The following is a 21,674-nucleotide window of genomic DNA, read 5'->3' as shown; positions in this document are numbered from 1 at the left end:
AAAGATTTCTATGATAGCGCAAAATCAACTGATAAAGCAAGTTCTTCCATTAGTTTTTTGTTAGTTTTGTTTGGTTCGCATGAATTGTTTAATAGTGTTGATTGTTCACTTTTGTTTTTTAATGAATCCACTTCAACTCAGAGGTGGTCATATTTCTGGTGGAGCATGTGTAAGTCTGTGCCCATCACTCCTTCGTTTTTTGCCTTTTCGCTTACAAGTGTTAATCTATCACATCGAAAAGCGACAAAATGATCACTATCTATTGCCGATAAGTTGTTATCATTCGAGTCATTAAACCATGCCTCAGTGGATACATAAAAATTGTTCACTCCACAAGTATTGACCAGTTCTTTGAGATTAATTCTTTTTCTGTTTAAACTGCTGCTGTTTAGATGTAGATTTTTTATGTTGTTTTGTAATCTCGTATTTGCTCTGGTATGTCAAAAATGTTTAAAGTTGTTTCTGGATTTGAGTTAAAGACTCCGCAGCCCCATAGTAAACTTGCTAATATAATAAAAACAAATAACAATCTCAATTATAATCGTATTAAGGGTAAAAAAATGCACTTGAGAGGAACTATAATCAAGATGAAAGTGCGGTTGAGAGGCACCCAATTTGACCCATTGGGAAAAAAATGGCAACCCGTTGAAACACCCTTTTTTTATCAATTTTTTGAAATATGACAATTTCATCACAATTGGTCAAACATCAGTACAAAGAAGCTACAAAGAAGCTGAAAAAATATTTAAATATCAATAATTCTTCAATTATTTCTTCAATAAAAATTTCTTCAATTAAAGAAACTAGTAAGTACACAAGGATAGCTTGTTATTGTGCAAGTAGCACAGAATTTCATACCATAGTCTAAAAACTTTTTTGTCAAGTTAGTATCTTTTTTGGCGTGGTTTGAGAAAAGAAGCAGAAGAAAAAACTAGAGTTAAGAAATGTTCGACAGTCATAGTAAAAAACGGGAACTCGAAACAATTTTTTTAGGGAAAATGACTAAAAAACATAACCACCAAAAAAATTTAAATTTTTTTTTCTTTTTTATCATTTTCGTTTTTTTTTGATGTATTTGATTCCGAGGAGGCGCTAAAATATTGAAAACAAAATTAGTTTTAGTCCAGTAAAATAAAGTTTTTTACGCGTTAATTGAAGCTTTTTATGCTTTAAATCTATTAAATTAATCTATTGGAAGCCTGTTCGCTCGCTTTATTCGCTCGAACCAAGACAAAAAAATTCAATTTGTTTTTATCAACATTGGGAAAATATTTGCAAAGTTTTTAAATTTCGTTTGAACCACGACAGATCGCTGAAATGCAATCTATAATTCAAAGATGATTGTATTTTGATCGCTTGACGAACTGCCCAAGTGGCTCATTGGTCCTGGATGAATGACGTCAGGACAAACAGTCTGAAAAGGCTATGCAAGGCGCACCGTTCCGAACAACTTAAGTAAAGGCCTACAAGCAATAGCTCTCCTTACTTTGCCTTAAATAAAGACTTCTTGCAATAAAGACTTGAATGGAGAGGGGTGTAAAGAATCTCTACGTTTTAACTACTATGAGAAGTTAAAAAAGTATGAAAAAAGTATGAAAGTTAAAAAGGGCAACTGACCTGTTTCAGAAAAAAAGTCTTCCTCAAACTTTCTACGAACTGAAATGCAAATAAAAATTGCTCACAATTGTCAGACTGCTACTTTTAAAATTTTTGTTTTTTATCCTTTGGCTACTAATTATAATATGACTTAAGCTAAAATGACGGGGAAACCCACCCTTAAAAAAGCTCTGACTACATTCAAGGAACGCTGGCACACTACAAGAAAAAAAGCCTTGAGATATGCGAAACTCTAGAACAAAAAAAGTAGATCGGTGTGCTTTCTACAAAAAACTCGTTCCAAAGGAAGCGGCACAATAAGTTTTAGAGATCGCGACCGAAAGCTTAAATTTATATGGCAAGGAAACTAAGAAGGAACAAATGGTGTTGCAATAGGCATCATTAGTCGACTTGATCGAAATCTATTGGAAGTTGCAAGAGTAAATGATTATGTTGCTTGCCTGAAACTTCAATTAGGGTTTTTGTTTGAAATGATTTATATGCGTACGCCCCGCAGTGGTTAAGGGGACTCGGAAATTTTTTTTTAATACACACTAGAAGCTACGATAATGTCCCTATCTAACCAAAAAAAAACTTTCCTGCGTTTTGAGTTGAATAAACACATTGGAGAGTGGCGTCAGGAATTTGACTGCAAAACTGACTCATTCTGCTTTGGCACTTGAGAAAATACGGTTTCGATAAGTTAAATTGATCCAATGAGTTGAGTAACCGTAAATTAGAAAGGTAGTCTGAGACAATGAAATGGCGGTCAACCAAAGGTGACAGACAACTCCGAAGGTTAAATACTAGTTAGTGCCAGACAGACAGATAAATTAAATAGCAACAACTAGAATGAAACTGGACTCGAAAGATGAACTAATTTAGATACTATGACATTCCATTCATGTAAGAAGTGATGACTTAATTTAAGTACTAAGTGAAATGTTGTTGTATGAATGAAATAAGTTAACGACGAGTTTTAACTAGAGTTTTGTTTACCAACTGCGACCACATTTAAACTTAAACAGTTGAGTTTTTGCCGCTTCACGGCATGCCCTCTCCCTGGACGTTAGAATGTTTTAAGTTTTCTTTTTTCATGTTTTTCCTCTTCTTTATTTTGTTCCTGATTTTTTCGCTTCTTGAATGTTGTCACTCATGACTGCCCCCATCTTGATCACTGCTGTGCACTTCCTGCCCGACCGTCTTGAGCTGGTCTCGTCCAATGAGATCGCTGAATCTTGGCTTGAATAAGAAACAAGCCGTTGTTTCCTGCCCCGCTTTTTCACTCCAGTTTGTGGATTTTGTGCCACTTCGCGCTCCGTCTCCTGTGGTGTATTTTTCGTGGTGTCGTCTTTCCTCCGGTTGGTCTCGATTTCCACCTCTCGTGCAATCGTAAACTTTGTCGCCGTCTCGTACTCGCTCGGTTGAATCGTTATCGTCTCCATCGGTACTTGATCTTGTCCCTCACTAGACGTTCCTTGTCTCTACCCTTCAACATCCGCTCCCGGGTTGCCCTCATTCGTCGTCTCGATAGCTTGTCTTGTCGTTGCCAGCGGTAAATAGTCATCCTCTTCCGAGTACGAATCCTCCACATTGTCCCTGATTTGGAGTTTAGATCGTTTTCCTACGGTGCGTTGGTAGGATCCGCGGCGCCTTTTGAGTTGCTTGGTTGGTTCGCCAATAACTTCCATTTCAGGTCCCACGGCGTTGGTGGTACCTGAATTGGCCCAGCGATTTGGCCCTGCGCTCTTTTCTTCTGAATAGTCGTCCATTTCAGTGCTGCTCCCGATTTTCTAAGCACAGCACCATTACTCATTTAAATAGTATGTTCACTCTGATTTATTATACTGGATTTCAATGGTTTATACCTATTCGGATTTCGCTCTCCTGTCCGCTGCATTACTACCACTTGTGGTAATGAGGCTGGTTCATCCGAGGCCCGAACAATCCCGGGTTCATTGTCCTGATTAGCAATCCGGTCATCAGCCAGTCTCATTGGGTGACGCCTGTTATTCACATCAAATTCCGTATCAGATTAGACTCCCCAGTTTGTGTTCATCGGTTCTGGCATCGCTTGAGTGTTTGGGTCTCGTTCATCTAAACAGGCAGATTTTGAGCGAGTTACGTTTTCCCAATTTAGATTCCTTAATGATGGCTTTTTGGTCAAGTTCCTGAGGACCGTGTTAGCTTCCCGACCGTGGTGCGCTTCAAACGGGGTTATGCTCAGGGTGGAGTTTTTGGCGAGTCTTAAAGCACCGAGGGCCCTTTCAAGCATCCGATCCAAGGGTTCCGGTTTTTCCTCCCGCGCATACGTTAATACTGAATTCTTGATGCTACCAATTGTCGGCTCGACGCATCCTGTTGCCCGATGATCGTTAACTGGCGAGGTAAGTATTTCAATTCCTTCTTTATGACAGAAGGCTCGGGTAACAGATGTCCTTGGCCGCGTCATACATACTCGATTTCCCATTTTGATAATAGTGCAATCTGTTATTCACCGCCGCTTGCAAAGTGTTTGCAATGACTAGTCTCTCGCATCCGTCTTTCACATCAAAATCTGGGCATCCAGTGTACTGGGCATAATATTTGCACATAGCTGCAATTTTCGTGTGTAAATATGGGTCTTTGCACTTAATCATTTCGGTTAGGATCTGAACTATACTGCGATTCGATAAATCGAAGATTAAACAGTTCTGGAAGGGCGGTTTGTTTACTAACCACTTTGCAATTTCTCGGAATAACCGACATAACGCAATTTTCCGGATTAACCGGTGGATAACGTTCGCCGGTATAAACCGAAAGAATGTAAATAATTGGGTTACTCTTAGTGCTCCGGACTTCTGTGGTGACTGCTTGCATATCCTGGTCGACTTCTCAATTTCATCGCTACTACTAATGCTTGGGTGTCGTTGCAAAAATTTTCTCTTCTTTTGTTCCATAATTAAATTAGATTTTGAATGTTGAATGTTTGTACTTGAGTTTGAGTAACTAAAATCTGTCTCAATAAAAGTCCCAATTAAAATTTTACTAGGCTTAATTGTCCTGCCGGGAATAAAATTCGTCGCTCTGTGATTGGTCCAATTTCCACCGCATGATTGTTCGCCCTCTATCGGCTGTTTGATATTCGATATATTACAAACGCGTTTATTTTTATTAGCCTTTGGAGACTCGATTCTACCTTTGGAGAAAGCTCCCTTTTTAAATCCGACTAATTTGACTAATTTTCGCCACCGTAAACATACTACCGTATGTGCTGACCGGTTTAGCGTCCGAACTTGGGTGCCTCAATAGATAATCTGCGAAACCAAATTTTGCTCCAGGTTTGTGCTCCACTTGAAAATCAAACGGTATAAGACGATCTAACCATCTGGTTAATCTACTAAACATCGTCTTGTTCTTTTTGTTGTTCCTATTTAGCAACGATACAAGAGCTTTATGGTCCCTAACGATTAAAAATTTTCTCCCCAACACATAGTTTTGGAAATACTCCGCCCCCATACAACTGCAAGCATCTCTAATTCGCTTGTAGAATACTTTTTCTCCGCCTCGTTTAAATACCGGGATGCCAAGTTATCGGCCTCCAACCGTCGGAATTTAGTTGTTCAAGAACCGCACCGAGCCCGTTATGACTAGCGTCACAGACAATTCTTGTGTCACGGTGTATGTCAAAATGCCGAAGTTCCACTATGTTTGCCACCTGCTTTTTTAGATTCTCGAATGATATTTGACACTCACTAGTCCAAATATATTCATTCTTTCTGCTTAATGAAGGGCGTGACGAGGCTGAGGATTCCGCGAGTGCTGGGAGGTATTTGTGTAGGATCTGAATGGAGCCCATAAAGGATTTTAGCTGCGACACCGTTTTAGGTGCTTTTAGAGACTCGATCGGTTCCGTTTTTCGGATTAGCGGCGTAATTCCGGTGCAAGTTATTTTATACCCCAACCATTCATATTCTTTCCACGCGAATTGACATTTAGTAAGTTTAAGCGACATAATTTCTCGATCTAACTTCCGCAAAATTTTCTCGACCGCCGAAATATGCTCAATTTCCGTGCCTTTGTTGACAACCAAGAGGTCATCAATAAATGCGTGTGCCTGTGGAAATTCCGAGAGGATTGTATCCATTATTCTTTGGAGTTCCGCTGGCACGGTTGTGAGGCCGTAGAACCCCGTTCAAATACGATACGTGCCCGTTGATTTTCCTCCCATTAGCGAAAAATTGCATTGGACGCTCGTTTTCGGACTAAGTGGTAGTTGACCGTACGCATACGTAGGTCCATTGTAGAAAAGTATACATCCCCTGGTTTTCGTTCGCTTATCGTTTATCCTACAGTATCCATGAGCTCTTCAAAATTAGGCATTTGATTTTTATTCTTGTGGACTTGTTTATTCAGCTCTCTGGATTCTAGCGCTAATTTTAATGGTCCATCTTTTTTCACTGTTATTACAATTGGAGAGACAAAATACTTATCCGAACATTCTTCCAGTTTTTCGATATGCCCTTGCTGCAAAAGTTTACTAATTTCCTTATAAAACCTTATCTTGCAATGTGATCGGCACTCTCCGTCCTTTTTGTTGAATCGGCGTTAGCGTTTCGAAAAATTCCGCGTGTTACCTTATAATTCTAAATTTTTCCGACTCTATGAAAAAGATTGTTAAATTGCTTACTGGAATAAGTCTGCCAGGGATCTCATGAATCCTCCTCTCCTGTTGTTTCGGCCACCGGTTGATCTCCTTGAACTGACATCACCTTCTCCTCCGGTGTTCTTTGCACTATCTGCAATCCCAGATTTGTCATTAGATCTCTCCCAATAATCGATGGACTGTTTCCTCCTATTACTTTGATGTTCGCGTCAGTGACCCATCCGTTCATCTCCAATGATACGTTCATCGTTCCTAGCAGCCGTAAAGGATTGTTTCCGTAATCCTTGAAGTTGTCGTCCTCCGTTGGTGGCGCCTTCACGTTTACGCCTGCGGTGCCCAACGTCCTTTTTAGCTCTCCAGCTGTGAATATTGAGATCGGTGGTCCGCTATCTATCCAGACGTTCGTTTGCTTACCATTTACCTTAATTGGTAGTCGAGAGCCGGCTACTTTCAATTCAGTTTCCCTCCGAGATTTGATAGCCATTACAACATAGTCTCCTGAGCTGTCCGAATCCCACAATCGTTGCCTCTTTTCCGTTGTGTTTACCCATCCAGAGTGAGTTTTTATGTTGCGAATAGGTATCCTCAGCGTCTCCTATCTCACTGGCATCCACATCTTCCTAGTTTTGAATTCGTCCCACCGCTTTCCCCGACAATTTTTCTCGTAATGTTCCGTCTTTCGACAAAAGTTACAAGTCGCATTTTTGGCTGGGCATCTAGTGAGATGTCACTGAGTAAAAATGGGTTGGTCACAATTGTAGCACGTTTTAGGTGCTCCCCCTCTCATGGCTGCTCGTCCCCTGAACGATCCACGGCCGCGCTGTCTATTATTTCGATATCCTCCTCGGATTGTCCCCACCGGTTCCGTTTTTATCTGAAACGCTCCAGTTCCACCGGTGGTGCCGCTGGTTGTTGCTCCCCCGGTTGCCGATCCATATGATTTAGCATACTTAGATCCACGTTCATATGACAACGCAATACGGTACACCTCCTCGGGTATCTTTGTCCTCGGGTGTCCAGTCCGCTTAAAACTGAGTGGAACTGTTCCAAGGATTCTCCAATGTGTTGTTTCCGTGCCAATAATTGGAATGTTTCATAAGTTTCATTCCGTTCTTTCTTAATTTCCTTTTCTATGGCATCTAATACCCTAGAATACCGGGTTGTAGATAGATCCAGATGTGGCCTCCTCTTATGCAATTCATCTGTTCCTTTCTCCCCGGACACAAGTACAAGTTCGAGATTAGAGTTTGATCCGACGTCAGTCGATCTTTCCCGTCTACCTCCTCCGGTAGTGCCGTAACCTGCGCTGCGGTTAACGTACTGGCATAGTAAAAATTTCTCGGATTGATACTGTGTTTAGCCACCATCTCCCATTGGAATCGGTTAAACCAAAACTCCCATAGCATTGGTGGCTCTGCGAACGTTGAGGGCCAAAACGATGTAATCCCCAGTGGGTTTTTCCCCCACTTTGTCCTGTTGGCTGCGCCATGAGAAAATACGGTTTCGATAAGTTAAATTATTCCGATAAGCTGAGTAACCGTAAAGTAGAAAGTTAGTCGGAGACAAGGAAATAGCGGTCAACCAAAGGTGACAGACAACTCCGATGGTTAAATACTAGTTAGCGCCAGACAGATAGATAAATTAAATAGCAACAACTAGAATGAAACTGGAGTCGAAAGATGAACTTAATTAGATACTATGACACACTCAAGACTCATGTCGTCAGAGACTTCTCAGTTTCGGCCATTGACAAAATCTAGCCATTAAACACTTTCTTTATTAAACGTTGCGTTGATTTTTACTATACGTAACTGAATTGAGAAAATTCCACCAGATTGATTTTTTATCCCGATCGTCTCAGAGAATCGTCGCCAATCTATCTTGAAGTTCTCATTTAACGCGATAACTCAAATCATGTTAGAAGAATAAAATAATGGAAATATGATGAAAAAAGTCAGATCAGTTTGGTCTTTTCAGACCAATCTCGCGCTCAAACTATCTTTCTTTTTTAGATTTTTTCCATCTTTGCATCAGGCCTGTAGTACATTGTTGCATGAGGCTATTTTTTTCGTTCAGGGCAATAATCTATATTTTGATCTTATTTTAATCTACTATTCTATTTCATTATTTATCTCATTATGAGCAATAAGCATTAATATTATTATACAGCCCATAGTTTTTGGTCAGTGGCCGATTTAGGGGGGCGGGGGCGGGGGCGGGTATCGGCTTGGACGCTTTTTCCCCCTAAGAGATTCGACCCCCTGCCGACCCAAAGGGTCCCCCTTTCGTACTTTTTAAGAACTCTATTTTTGGCCTACCGAACCTAAAAATTTTCTAAAGGCGCCATTGGCGCCCAGAAATACTATTTTTGAGGGGGAGAGCGCGGCAAAAAAAACCCAATTTTCGACGGCTTCTTTGACCAGTTTTTTTTTTTAAATTCGCCGGCGGCGCAGAAAATTTGGCCAAAATTGCGTCTTTTTACTGCTTTGGCAGAGCTCGAAAAATCAATTTGATGGAAGTAAAAAAAAAGGTCGTCAAACTTTTCAAAATTTTTTTGAAAATCCGCCCCCCCCCCCCCCTCGAGAAAATCCTCGATCCGCCCATGCTTTTGGTTAAAGCATGAAAACTTATTCTCTCGCCAGAAAATCTGTTTTGATGTTTTTTTTGCGCCTTTGTCTTCCTTGGAATAAAAATTTGTTTTAAAGTCAACATAATTTTTTGGCAAAAAATTGTAAAGACATTTAGATAAACAGTTTGATTGTTTATTTTATTTTTTGTGTTTTATATTCGTTTTTTTCGAATATAACTGGAAAAAATCTCGAGTCACCACCCAGTATTACTAACTTCTTTGCTCAGTTTCTTTTATTAGTACGAACCAATTTTTTTGTTGGTCGTGTTGCAGCGCAAATATAAAACAATAGTACAAATGCATATAAACGTAAATGTGCGAGAGTATAAATGCATATAAAAGTAAATGCCTACAGGGACAGTAGCCAAGCGTATACATGGTGCGTCCCGGCGGGTTCGGCGCCGGTTCGAATCCCGACTAGGTCATTTCCTTTCTAGAACTCGAATGTGCACCGAACCTGATAGGATGCTCCGTAACCAGGTTCGGTCCCCCCCAAAACCGATTTTAACCGTCTTTTCGCTCTAATTTGGTTCAGCCTTGATTAAGGCTGACCTTTAAAAAGAGCAATTTGTCTCAAGGACAAATACTGGCCATTTTTGCAGCTTGCTTTGAGTTATGGAGTTTTTTGTGCCGATGTGACCGATGTTAACAATACAAAAGTTTGGTAAAAATATCATTCTTACCGATAAATTGAGTATTATTGTTACCGAGTTATTTTGCCGATAAAATGCTCGAATTAAATTGTTGAAACCCGATATTTTTACAATCCGTGGAGATTGAGGCGCACAGGTCGGAACTTCCTGTGCTACTTGGAAAGCAGTGGGTTATCCGTGATTTTTTTTAAAGCTCGGTTTGCAATTGAAAGAATAAAATTTTTCATTTAAAAAGTCATTGTGGTTAATATCGAAGTGTTCGAGAGCAACTATGGCTGCTGTGGGCTTCTAGTTAAGTTTAATTGCGAACCAATTTTTGAAATCGCTGCTTTATGGCTTTTTATGCAAAAAAATTTTTTTTCCATCCGAGCAAAAAGGATTGTTTTGCATAACTGCTGATTTTGTCTTGAATCGACATTAGCTACAGACTTTTTTAGATTTTTCCTGCAAGTTGTCATGTTCACTTACAGAAAACCCCGTATGTCTCCCTAAATTTGTCAATAATTTTCACACTCTGTTTCCGACTGTTTCCATTTTTGCAGATCATGTGTGTATTTTTAGAACATTTTGTTATCATGTCGGGAAGCTTTGGCGTTAAGGCAGCACAAACACCTCCTGTTTTGGTTTACTCCCCTCTTTTCCTTGTGCTTTTTCAATCTTCTTAATTTTTTTCAGCCATTTATTTTATTATTTTTAGCAGAATGTATTTTAAAAATACATCCTCTTCAGTGGACTGTTTTATGCTCTGAAATTACCTCTTGAACGCAAAAAAGCACTTATTCAGACAAAAATTAAAATTTCCCCTTTTCCAATTAGAAAAGGAAAAGCATTAAAAATTCATCAATTATATGCACAGATTATCATTTTTCAAATCGTACATTTTTCAGCAGGTCGGATAGAAACCATAGTTGCGCTCTTGCGCAGAAGTATAAAAACCAATTGTTTTATTTTTGACGCAGATGACTTTAAGGCTTATCTTAAGCAGCTTTCATCTGATTGTTTTGTATTTTTCTTTTGGTATAAAATTTGCCCTGTGAGTGATTACGATAAGCCGCACTTTGTTATGCTACTATTACCATTATACTACGAAAAAATAAGACAAAAGTTACTTAATTTTTTTGATAATCTTGTAACAGTAAACTTTTAATCTTATAGTTGTGACGCGTTTTTTTTATATTGAAGATATACAATCGCCGGTCTGCCAATAATTGTAAAAGTTTATAAATTAGTTGCGTTCAGTTGCTTTTTTTGTGAAACATGAATGTGTATCAAACGCTTCTAGAAGCTCTTCCGGAAAAACATCGAGACATTTCTGTTTATGCTATTTTCACCATTGGTTTGCTGATTCTGGAGTATGCAATTGAGACCATCGGCTTCGAATCCCGACTAGGTCATTTCCTTTCTAGAACTCGAATGTGCACCGAACCTGATGGGATGCTCCGTAACCAGGTTCGGTCCCCCCCCCCCAAAACCGATTTTAACCGTCTTTTCGCTCTAATTTGGTTCAGCCTTGATTAAGGCTGACCTTTAAAAAGAGCAATTTGTCTCAAGGACAAATACTGGCCATTTTTGCAGCTTGCTTTGAGTTATGGAGTTTTTTGTGCCGATGTGACCGATGTTAACAATACAAAAGTTTGGTAAAAATATCATTCTTACCGATAAATTGAGTATTATTGTTACCGAGTTATTTTGCCGATAAAATGCTCGAATTAAATTGTTGAAACCCGATATTTTTACAATCCGTGGAGATTGAGGCGCACATTTTGGCGCCCCACAAGGGACAACGAAGTTATTCACGATTCTGCACAAGAGACCCGAAGAGCACAAGGGACCATCCGTTACAGTTCTGCAGCATAGATTCGACTTCATCTGTAGCTTCATCTTTAGACTTCGCTCTTGCGCAGAAGTATAAAAACCAATTGTTTTATTTTTGACGCAGATGACTTTAAGGCTTATCTTAAGCAGCTTTCATCTGATTGTTTTGTATTTTTCTTTTGGTATAAAATTTGCCCTGTGAGTGATTACGATAAGCCGCACTTTGTTATGCTACTATTACCATTATACTACGAAAAAATAAGACAAAAGTTACTTAATTTTTTTGATCATCTTGTAACAGTAAACTTTTAATCTTATAGTTGTGACGCGTTTTTTTTTATATTGAAGATATACAATCGCCGGTCTGCCAATAATTGTAAAAGTTTATAAATTAGTTGCGTTCAGTTGCTTTTTTTGTGAAAAATGAATGTGTATCAAACGCTTCTAGAAGCTCTTCCGGAAAAACATCGAGACATTTCTGTTTATGCTATTTTCACCTTTGGTTTGCTGATTCTGGAGTATGCAATTGAGACCATCGGCTTCGAATCCCGACTAGGTCATTTCCTTTCTAGAACTCGAATGTGCACCGAACCTGATGGGATGCTCCGTAACCAGGTTCGGTCCCCCCCCCCAAAACCGATTTTAACCGTCTTTTCGCTCTAATTTGGTTCAGCCTTGATTAAGGCTGACCTTTAAAAAGAGCAATTTGTCTCAAGGACAAATACTGGCCATTTTTGCAGCTTGCTTTGAGTTATGGAGTTTTTTGTGCCGATGTGACCGATGTTAACAATACAAAAGTTTGGTAAAAATATCATTCTTACCGATAAATTGAGTATTATTGTTACCGAGTTATTTTGCCGATAAAATGCTCGAATTAAATTGTTGAAACCCGATATTTTTACAATCCGTGGAGATTGAGGCGCACATTTTGGCGCCCCACAAGGGACAACGAAGTTATTCACGATTCTGCACAAGAGACCCGAAGAGCACAAGGGACCATCCGTTACAGTTCTGCAGCATAGATTCGACTTCATCTGTAGCTGTGGTGGCTGGTCTTCATTGTTCCTTTTACGACAGCTTGGCTTCTAGTTTCCCAATATCCCAGCATAATCAAAATAATGCTAACCAACAACTCGGGCTTCCAGGAGTGCAGATGAATGTCAAAGGAAATTCGTTTCAGAATAACTTGGGAGTGAATGTGTTCAATAGTGGAAACAGCAACAATCACTACCATCATCCTCACCATCTTTCGGCGTCATCAAACTCGCTGATGGTATCCCAGAACTACAGTACAAATGCGTACCATCCAAATTTGACTGCTTAATCATGGTGTTTCAAGTTCCCACAGATGTCGATTGCAATTGAGGCTGGTATCTAGACTGTCGATTGCTACGTCAACTGCCGACCTTTTGTGGGAGTTAGAGAAGGGATCGCCGCACAATTTCTCTGCGACTGACCGAAGGCTTGACAACACTCAACCGGTGACCACTCAATCTCCAAAAAACCGTCAAAAACTGTAAGACTCATCTAGTTTTTTATAATTTTTCTTTTGTGCAATAAAATTACATACGGTGTCTGATTGTGTATCCCAACTCAAAGCAAGCTACAAGTGGTAATTTTTTCTCGATACCAAAAATTTTTGGGTAATTGTGAACGGATTGAAAGTCCAGAAAAACGGAACATAGACAAAAGGTACTGGACTAGTTTTTTGGATTGGTTTGCGACTCGAACCTGTCGACCAAAATTTTCCGAAAAATTTTGGGAAAAAAGTAAAAAATTTCCAAAAAATCGTCAAAACGTCCCCATAATTCTGCAAAACTGTGCTGTAACATGACACCAACCTTATGGTAAGTGGTCTGGTAGCGAAATATCAGGCAAATTAAGTTGAGTTTTTTCATCCTCAGGTTTTTTCCGCGTGTGTTGTTGGAACTTAACCGATTTGCCTGATTCTCCAACCCCATTGGTAAACTTAAGGTTTACAACGACTTGATACCTGTTTGCATCCGTTCGCTTTTCAAAACATTCGTTTCGCAACGACTGACTAAGTGGTCCGGGACGGTAAAATTAAGCAAGTTAAGTTGTTGTCTTTCATCCTCAGGTTTGCTCCGCGTGTGTTGTTGGTTTTCAACCGACTTGCCTAATTCCCAAACCTCTTGGTAATTCGTCGAGCTACTAGCCGATTAGTAGTGACGCACCGTCGTACGACCGTTCAACAAATTTCGTACGCCGTAACATCATCCTAAGTGGTCAGGGAGGTGATATTAAGTAAGTTAAGTTGGTTTTATTCATCCTCAGGTTTACTCCGTGTGTGTTGTTTGATATCAACCGACTTACTTAATCCCCAGCCCCATTGGTAACTTTACTCACCGAAAACCGTTCCGAATCGCCCCGCAAACGCCCGATAACCGTTAAGTATAGTTTGAGTTAAGTATAGACGCTAGAGCCATGGATGAGAACTTTCAGAAGAGGGTTCAAAGGTTATTTGCGAAGCGAACCAAGCTTGAAAATGAACTGTACAAGTGCCATGAAATTATAATTGAGAACATTGAAAGTCAGAGTCGCTCATCAAAGATTGACACTCAGATTCAGAATTGCAAGAGCCTGATAGAGACTGCAGTTGAAATAAATGAGGAATTGATTAAGTTAGCTTCTAAAAGTGTTGATCCTGTAAAATTGATACCAGCGCAGGATATGTGGCTTCATACGGTTACATCAAGAAACGATACAGTTTTACAGAAGGCTGCATCATATAAAGTTGGCTTAAACGTTGAACCTGAGGAAACAGAGCTTGACAATGTTGCAGAATCGTTAAGTACGATCGTAACAACACAACCACAAGATTCACATGAAGCAGATGCGCGCTCTAAGGTGTCGCGGTACAGTAGTCGACATCATAAATCAGGTTCGCATAAATCCAGTCGCTATACCGTCGTGCAGTCAAAAACATCAACTGAGAAGAGGCGAGATTTGTTGGTTTTGAAGAAGCAGCAGGAGAAACTTGAGAGACAAGCAAAGGTGTCATTGAAGTTGAAAGCGCAGCAAAATAAAATAAAAGAACAGCAAGGTAATTTAGAGTTGGAAGAACTAGCTGAGGTACACCGCAAGAAACTGGCTGAAATTGAGTTAAAGGAATTCGAGTTGGAAGAAGAGCTTTCTGCAGCAAGTGAGAAGATAGGAAATGCTAGCGTAACACATGTTGACCCACAACGTACTGAACAATGGGTAGAAAACGTTGTCACTGAGCAAGAGCAGGCCGAAGTTGTTGCAAGCTCAGAGCAAAGTCATCCAGTAGTCGAGAGTTCCACTTTGATTGCTACTGATGTTTTGCAAGGGGTTGGTGCCGTCGTCAGCGGGGGTGCCGTCGTCAACGCTGGTCAAACCACATACAGTGAACCGGGAGGCCACAATAGGAATCGAATTCAGGCTCAGAGATCAAGTTTGGTCCAATCGCGTCTGTCATTGCACTCAATCGAGAACCCATCTAGTTTACCACAGTTCGTTGCCTCCAGCTCAAACTTTGTTACTCCACACTTAGCTTCAACACCTCATGCTGAAGTTTCGCAAAATCACAATCTGATACCACAAGCAAGTGGTAGCATTCCCGCTTCAATGCCCTTTGGTAATCCCACCATTAATGTGGCACCGCCTTCTGTGTCGACCGTTACTAATCCAGTTTCGCTTCCGGCGAGTCAACCTTTTGTTCCTCCATTAACCGTTCCGATTCCCATTTCGCTTCCGATTATTCAACCATTTGTCCCGTCAACCGTTCCTATTCCATCTTTGCTTCCAGTAAGTCAGCCACATTCCGGCCCCGTTTCAACTGGGTATCAGGCGCCTGCAGCGCCATCCCATCAACCTATAAATGTTCCAAACAACCCAACAAGTTTCTCAAGTGAACACTATAACCCGTATAGCAGTTTGTGGAGACCTGCCGCGACTGCGCAAACGATGCCAGTTCCTCAATACTGCGCACCGCCCTCAAACGTTTTCTCAGTGACAACTCCTGTTGTTCCACCAAACACCGTAGTTCCTTATACAAGTTTTGGGACTGTGTATTACACCCAGCCGCAAACTCATCCAGTTGTTGAAACAGCGCATCAAGGTTATCCACCTATATATCCTGCGCCCACTACGGGCCCGTCTTACGTGCCTAATAGCGAACAACCCATCTCGGCGAGAGAGTTAGCAGATATCATTCTGCATAGCCGCAAAGACCGTCTACCGGAGTTGAACTTGGAAGTGTTTGATGGAGAACCACTTAACTGGTATGAATGGTTCGGGCAGTTCCAAGCAACAGTTGATTCGGCTATGCTAACTGATGATGAAAAACTCAAATATCTGAAAACACACGTTAAAGACAAAGCCAAGAGTGCAATTGCGGAATACGGCTACAGTGGAGTGTTGTATAAGGATGCTCTAGCAACTCTCCAGAGAAAGTTTGGGCAACCTCATGTTGTAGTGGGTGCACATTTGGATAAGTTGAAGAATTTTCCCGCATTGAAGATGCACAACTCTGACCATGTTATAAGTTTTTCTGCGGTGATTTCTGGGCTCGTAGCTGTTTTTAGGTCTTTGTCGTTCAATGACGACTTGAAAAGTGTGAACCTATTAAATCAAGCCGTCAGTAAGCTTCCTCCAAATCTAAAAGAGGCATGGTCCATGCATACTGTTAGACAACATTGGCAGCGATTAACATTGCTAGACTTCAACGATTGGCTTAAGAATAAGGCAGAAGGCCATGAGCGATTGAAATATTTAGTCAAAGTCGAGCAGCCAGTTAAACAAAAAGTAGTTACAAAAGTGCTTGCAGGTAACACTAAGGTAAGTTCTAAGGATGAGAAAAGTAGAGAAAAGACGAGGTTTCCTCCATGCTCGCTATGCAAAGGAAGGCATGCACTCTGGAACTGTTCCGTGTTCAAAGAGAAAAACGCAACACAAAGGGCTAAATATGTAGCAGAACAAAAGCTCTGTTTTTCTTGTTTACAAGGCAACCATACCTTCCGAAAGTGCCAAAAGGCAAGAAAATGCCCAAAACAGGACTGTGAGAGCACTCACAATTGGCTTCTTCATGGAGCCGAGAAAGTTTTCCCGCCCAAAGAGGCCGACCGATCACCATCGACTCAAACTAATACAAACATTACTTCTGCAAATAACGCAGCTTGTGTTAAACCTTGTGAGGGAACTGCAAAAGGTATTCTTCCCGTTGCGTTGGTAGATGTGTCCTCTGGTTCGGAAAATTCGAATGCACTAGCACTTTGTGACACCGGTTCCACTCATTCTTGGGTTTCCGCGGCACTCGTTGAACGTCTGAAATTAGTTGGCACGCCCGTAAATGTTACGACCGATGGTTTTAACTCAGCCAAGGTATCTAAAACTCAACGAGTTCACTTGAAAGTTTCCGCAAAGCCCAATGAAAGTGAATTTTCGTTTTCGTTTGTCGCTTTCGTTAAGCACAACATATATATAGGACCCGATGTTATAAACGTTTCCGAATTGCAGGTCAAATACCCGCAACTAGCCCCGTTAAAGACGACTGCGTATAATTACAAAGAGATTGAGATAGTTATAGGACAGGACTTCTATCATGCGATAAGACCCCTCGAACATGTCTTCGGAGATGAACTTGACTCACTGTGCGCCGTCCGACTTCCGATAGGTTGGGTCATTAGTGGTCCGTCTCCTGATCATTCGTCCTTAAATTCTTCTTCCTTTAACTGCGTTACGGACGATATTTCTCTGACCGACCAAATCAAAACTTGGTATGAGTTAGAGTCGTATGGTGCGTTCAAGCAAGTAGATGCCCGTTCCGCCGCAGACAAGCGTGCTTTGTCGATCCTAAAAACTGAAACCGTTCACGATGGTGAGCGTTACACTGTACCGATGCTGTGGAGTGATAATGATGTTAGCTTGCCTAACAATTATTATTCTTCATTAGCCCAATTAAAGTCGTTAGAGAAAAGGTTAGATAGAGATCCGTTACTTCGCGAGAAGTATACCGAAACAATCAGAGAAGATATAAGTAAAGGATATGTCATAACCGTCAACCCGCACGATCCCAGCTCACGAGCCGAACGTGAGTGGTATCTTCCACACCATCCGGTTTTGAACCCGAACAAACCCGGCAAGGTGCGCCGTGTGCTCAATGGAGCATCCAAATTTCATGGCACTTCCTTAAATAGATCTCTCTTGGTTGGCCCGGATCTCCTTCAAAATCTTATTTTGTACTGTTGAGGTTCCGTCAACACAAGTACTCCGTCTCAGCGGACATAGAAGGTATGTTCTTACAAGTTGGAGTACTTGCGCGAGATCAACCGTCTCTCCGTTTTTTGTGGCGGGAGGACCCCACTTCAAGTGTGGTGGTTCACCAATACACCCGTCATATTTTTGGCGCTCGTGATTCGCCAACTTGTGCGAATTTCGCGCTACAAAAAACTGCTTCTGATAATCAAGCTGAATACCCCGAAGCCGCTTCAGCCGTTGTCCAGAAGTTTTACATGGACGACTATCTTGACTCGTTCGAAAATACCGCTGACGCCCTTAGCCTAAGTAAAGACTTAGTCACAATGCTCAAATTAGGTGGGTTTAACCTGACAAAGTTTGTTAGCAATGTACCCGAAGTTACAACCGCTCTTAATCCGGACAACCGTGAGTCCAACCCGTCAGTTAAGGATATTTGTAAGAGTCCAGACCAATCGTCGCATGTTCTTGGTCTCAGGTGGGATCATGTAAAAGATACCCTAGTAGTAAGTAGAGGTGTTGATCGACCACTAGATAAAGCAATTACTCAACGCACCGTGTTGAGTTTTGTTTCCTCAGTTTTTGATCCAATAGGACTGGTAGCTCCATATACTGTGAAAGCGCGCCTTTTACTAAAAGACATATGGAGAATCAGTGGTCAAAAGTGGGATGATGATCTCCCAGAGGAAATTAAACAACAATTTCTAGATTGGCACTTAGGACTTCCACTATTAGGTACTCTGACGATACCTCGTAGCTACTTTACCGAACCGTTCGACCGCTGTGAACTTCACACGTTCGGTGATAGTTCGCAGGACGTTTTTTGCGCCGTATCGTTTCTCCGAGCCCGACTTGCTAAATCGCAAAAGACCGAGTTAGCTTTTGTATTTGGGAAAGCCCGTGTAGCGCCTATGAAGATGCTCTCCATTCCCAAGTTAGAGCTTCAGGCTGCTCTGCTTGCGACTCGACTCAAAGAAGAGATTTTGAAAGCGCTTACTTTCAAAGTAAGCAATGTATTCATGTGGACTGATTCTACCACCGTTCTCCAGTGGCTTAACTCGTGCAACAAACTTCCTGTGTTTGTTGGAAACCGCACTGGTGAAATCTTGGAGTCCACCACCATTGATCAATGGAATCATGTACTCAGTGGTGATAACCCAGCTGATACCGGCACACGAGGGATTTCTTCGAAAGCCCTCAAGGATAGCAGCTGGGTTAGAGGCCCTAGTATATTGAGGACATGTGATTGGCCATTCAAGCCGAACACTGATGTCATCAAAAAGATCCAATTAAAAGGCCCACTCTGTGACATTGATACATGCCTTGAGACTGCATCTACGTTTGTTGTTGATGCTTCATCTGAGAAAGCGCCGTCAATCCGTCTGTTTAAAAATTGGGATAAATTCAGCTCAATTGTAAAGTACAAACGTGTTTTAGCATTTATGCTTCGTGTGCTACCATCGCATAAACACTTCCGTACAAAAACGCTGGAAATAACCGACCCGTCCGAGTTAGATATTGCCGAGCAGAAGCTCATTTATCTCGCTCAGTCCGAATCATTTCCTGCCGAAGTGAAAATACTTCAGTCCGATAAACGGATAACAAAGAAAAGTCGGATTGCTAAATATTCTCCGTTCATCGGCCCAGCTGGCATCCTGCGTTCAACTGGACGTATCAGCCGTCTTGTTGAGACCGACTTTGATAGCAAACATCCAATAATACTGGATGGTCGACACCGAGTTGCTCATATGTTGATTAGGCATATGCACTTTCAACATGCACATCAGGGGTTGGATTACATGCGTGCTGTAGTTCAGTTGAAATACATTGTTCTGAAGTTGCGCTGGTTACTTGGGAACATCGAAAATACTTGCATAACATGCCGTAAGCGCAAAGCAAAAACAGTTGTGCCCATTATGTCTGACCTACCGATTGAAAGACTGGGTTACAAGCAGCCTCCCTTCTCCAACACAGGTGTTGATTACTTTGGCCCGTTTCAAGTGCCAATACGCCGAAGTACGGAAAAGAGATGGGGTTTCCTATTTACCTGCCTCACGACTCGAGCAGTTCACATCGAGTTGGTTCCATCTCTCGATACTAGTTCCTGCGTCATGGGCGTAGAGCGATTTATTGCAAGGCGAGGTACCCCCAAAACCATTCTTTCTGACAATGGCACGAATTTTGTTGGTGCTCAAAAGGAGCTCCTATCCTGTGTCCAAAATTGGAACAACGTCGCCCCGGCCGTTTTCGTCCACAAAGGCGTTAAGTGGAAGTTTAACCCGCCCACTGCCCCTCATCACGGTGGCGCCTGGGAGCGGCTAGTGAGAAGTGTTAAGCGAGTGTTGTACGACATATTAGGCAGCAGGAGATTAACTGAGGAAGTTCTAGGAACAACGCTCTGCCTAGTTGAACAATTACTTAACGCAAGAACGATCACTCCGGTCAGTTCCGATCCGCACGACCTAGAGGCACTCGCCCCGAATCACTTCATTCTCGGTCACAGCGCAGCTAGCTTCCCGTCGTTAAGTTTCGAAGATAACTTTGATCATAAAAAGCGTTACGCCAGAGCACAATCGTACGCTAACGCAGTTTGGTCACGCTGGCTGCGTGAATATGTACCATCTCTCAACAAGAGAGCAAAGTGGCATAATGATTCGGATGTCACACTGAAAACCGGCGACTTGGTTTGGGTAGTCGAACCCGACAGCCCACGTGGGCATTACCCACTCGCCCGTATTGCTAAACTACACTACGGCAAAGACGGATGCGCGCGATCCGCCGACATAAAGACCGTTACGAGCGAACTGACCCGCCCGACCGTAAAGCTCGCTCCCGTTCTTCCTTGTTTAGGGGTGGAGGATGTTGCAGCGCAAAAATAAAACAATAGTACAAATGCATATAAACGTAAATGTGCGAGAGTATAAATGCATATAAAAGTAAATGCATACAGGGACAGTAGCCAAGCGTATACATGGTGCGTCCCGGCGGGTTCGGCGCCGGTTCGAATCCCGACTAGGTCATTTCCTTTCTAGAACTCGAATGTGCACCGAACCTGATGGGATGCTCCGTAACCAGGTTCGGTCCCCCCCAAAACCGATTTTAACCGTCTTTTCGCTCTAATTTGGTTCAGCCTTGATTAAGGCTGACCTTTAAAAAGAGCAATTTGTCTCAAGGACAAATACTGGCCATTTTTGCAGCTTGCTTTGAGTTATGGAGTTTTTTGTGCCGATGTGACCGATGTTAACAATACAAAAGTTTGGTAAAAATATCATTCTTACCGATAAATTGAGTATTATTGTTACCGAGTTATTTTGCCGATAAAATGCTCGAATTAAATTGTTGAAACCCGATATTTTTACAATCCGTGGAGATTGAGGCGCACAGGTCGGAACTTCCTGTGCTACTTGGAAAGCAGTGGGTTATCCGTGATTTTTTTTAAAGCTCGGTTTGCAATTGAAAGAATAAAATTTTTCATTTAAAAAGTCATTGTGGTTAATATCGAAGTGTTCGAGAGCAACTATGGCTGCTGTGGGCTTCTAGTTAAGTTTAATTGCGAACCAATTTTTGAAATCGCTGCTTTATGGCTTTTTATGCAAAAAAATTTTTTTTCCATCCGAGCAAAAAGGATTGTTTTGCATAACTGCTGATTTTGTCTTGAATCGACATTAGCTACAGACTTTTTTAGATTTTTCCTGCAAGTTGTCATGTTCACTTACAGAAAACCCCGTATGTCTCCCTAAATTTGTCAATAATTTTCACACTCTGTTTCCGACTGTTTCCATTTTTGCAGATCATGTGTGTATTTTTAGAACATTTTGTTATCATGTCGGGAAGCTTTGGCGTTAAGGCAGCACAAACACCTCCTGTTTTGGTTTACTCCCCTCTTCTTAATTTTTTTCAGCCATTTATTTTATTATTTTTAGCAGAATGTATTTTAAAAATACATCCTCTTCAGTGGACTGTTTTATGCTCTGAAATTACCTCTTGAACGCAAAAAAGCACTTATTCAGACAAAAATTAAAATTTCCCCTTTTCCAATTAGAAAAGGAAAAGCATTAAAAATTCATCAATTATATGCACAGATTATCATTTTTCAAAT

At 41.3% G+C, this 21,674-nt stretch overlaps 1 protein-coding gene across 2 annotated transcripts in view; it reads right to left on the bottom strand.

Annotated features, from left to right (window-relative positions):
• LOC134857153 (Bardet-Biedl syndrome 7 protein homolog) overlaps nucleotides 1-21,674 on the bottom strand; it is a 159,762-nt gene that overhangs the window by 18,311 nt on the left and 119,777 nt on the right. The window lies entirely within an intron of this gene.

This window comes from Symsagittifera roscoffensis, chromosome 1, assembly GCF_963678635.1.
Source record: "Symsagittifera roscoffensis chromosome 1, txSymRosc1.1, whole genome shotgun sequence".
NCBI classification, from domain to species: domain Eukaryota; kingdom Metazoa; phylum Xenacoelomorpha; order Acoela; family Convolutidae; genus Symsagittifera; species Symsagittifera roscoffensis.
This window is presented reverse-complemented; position numbering and strand designations above follow the sequence as displayed.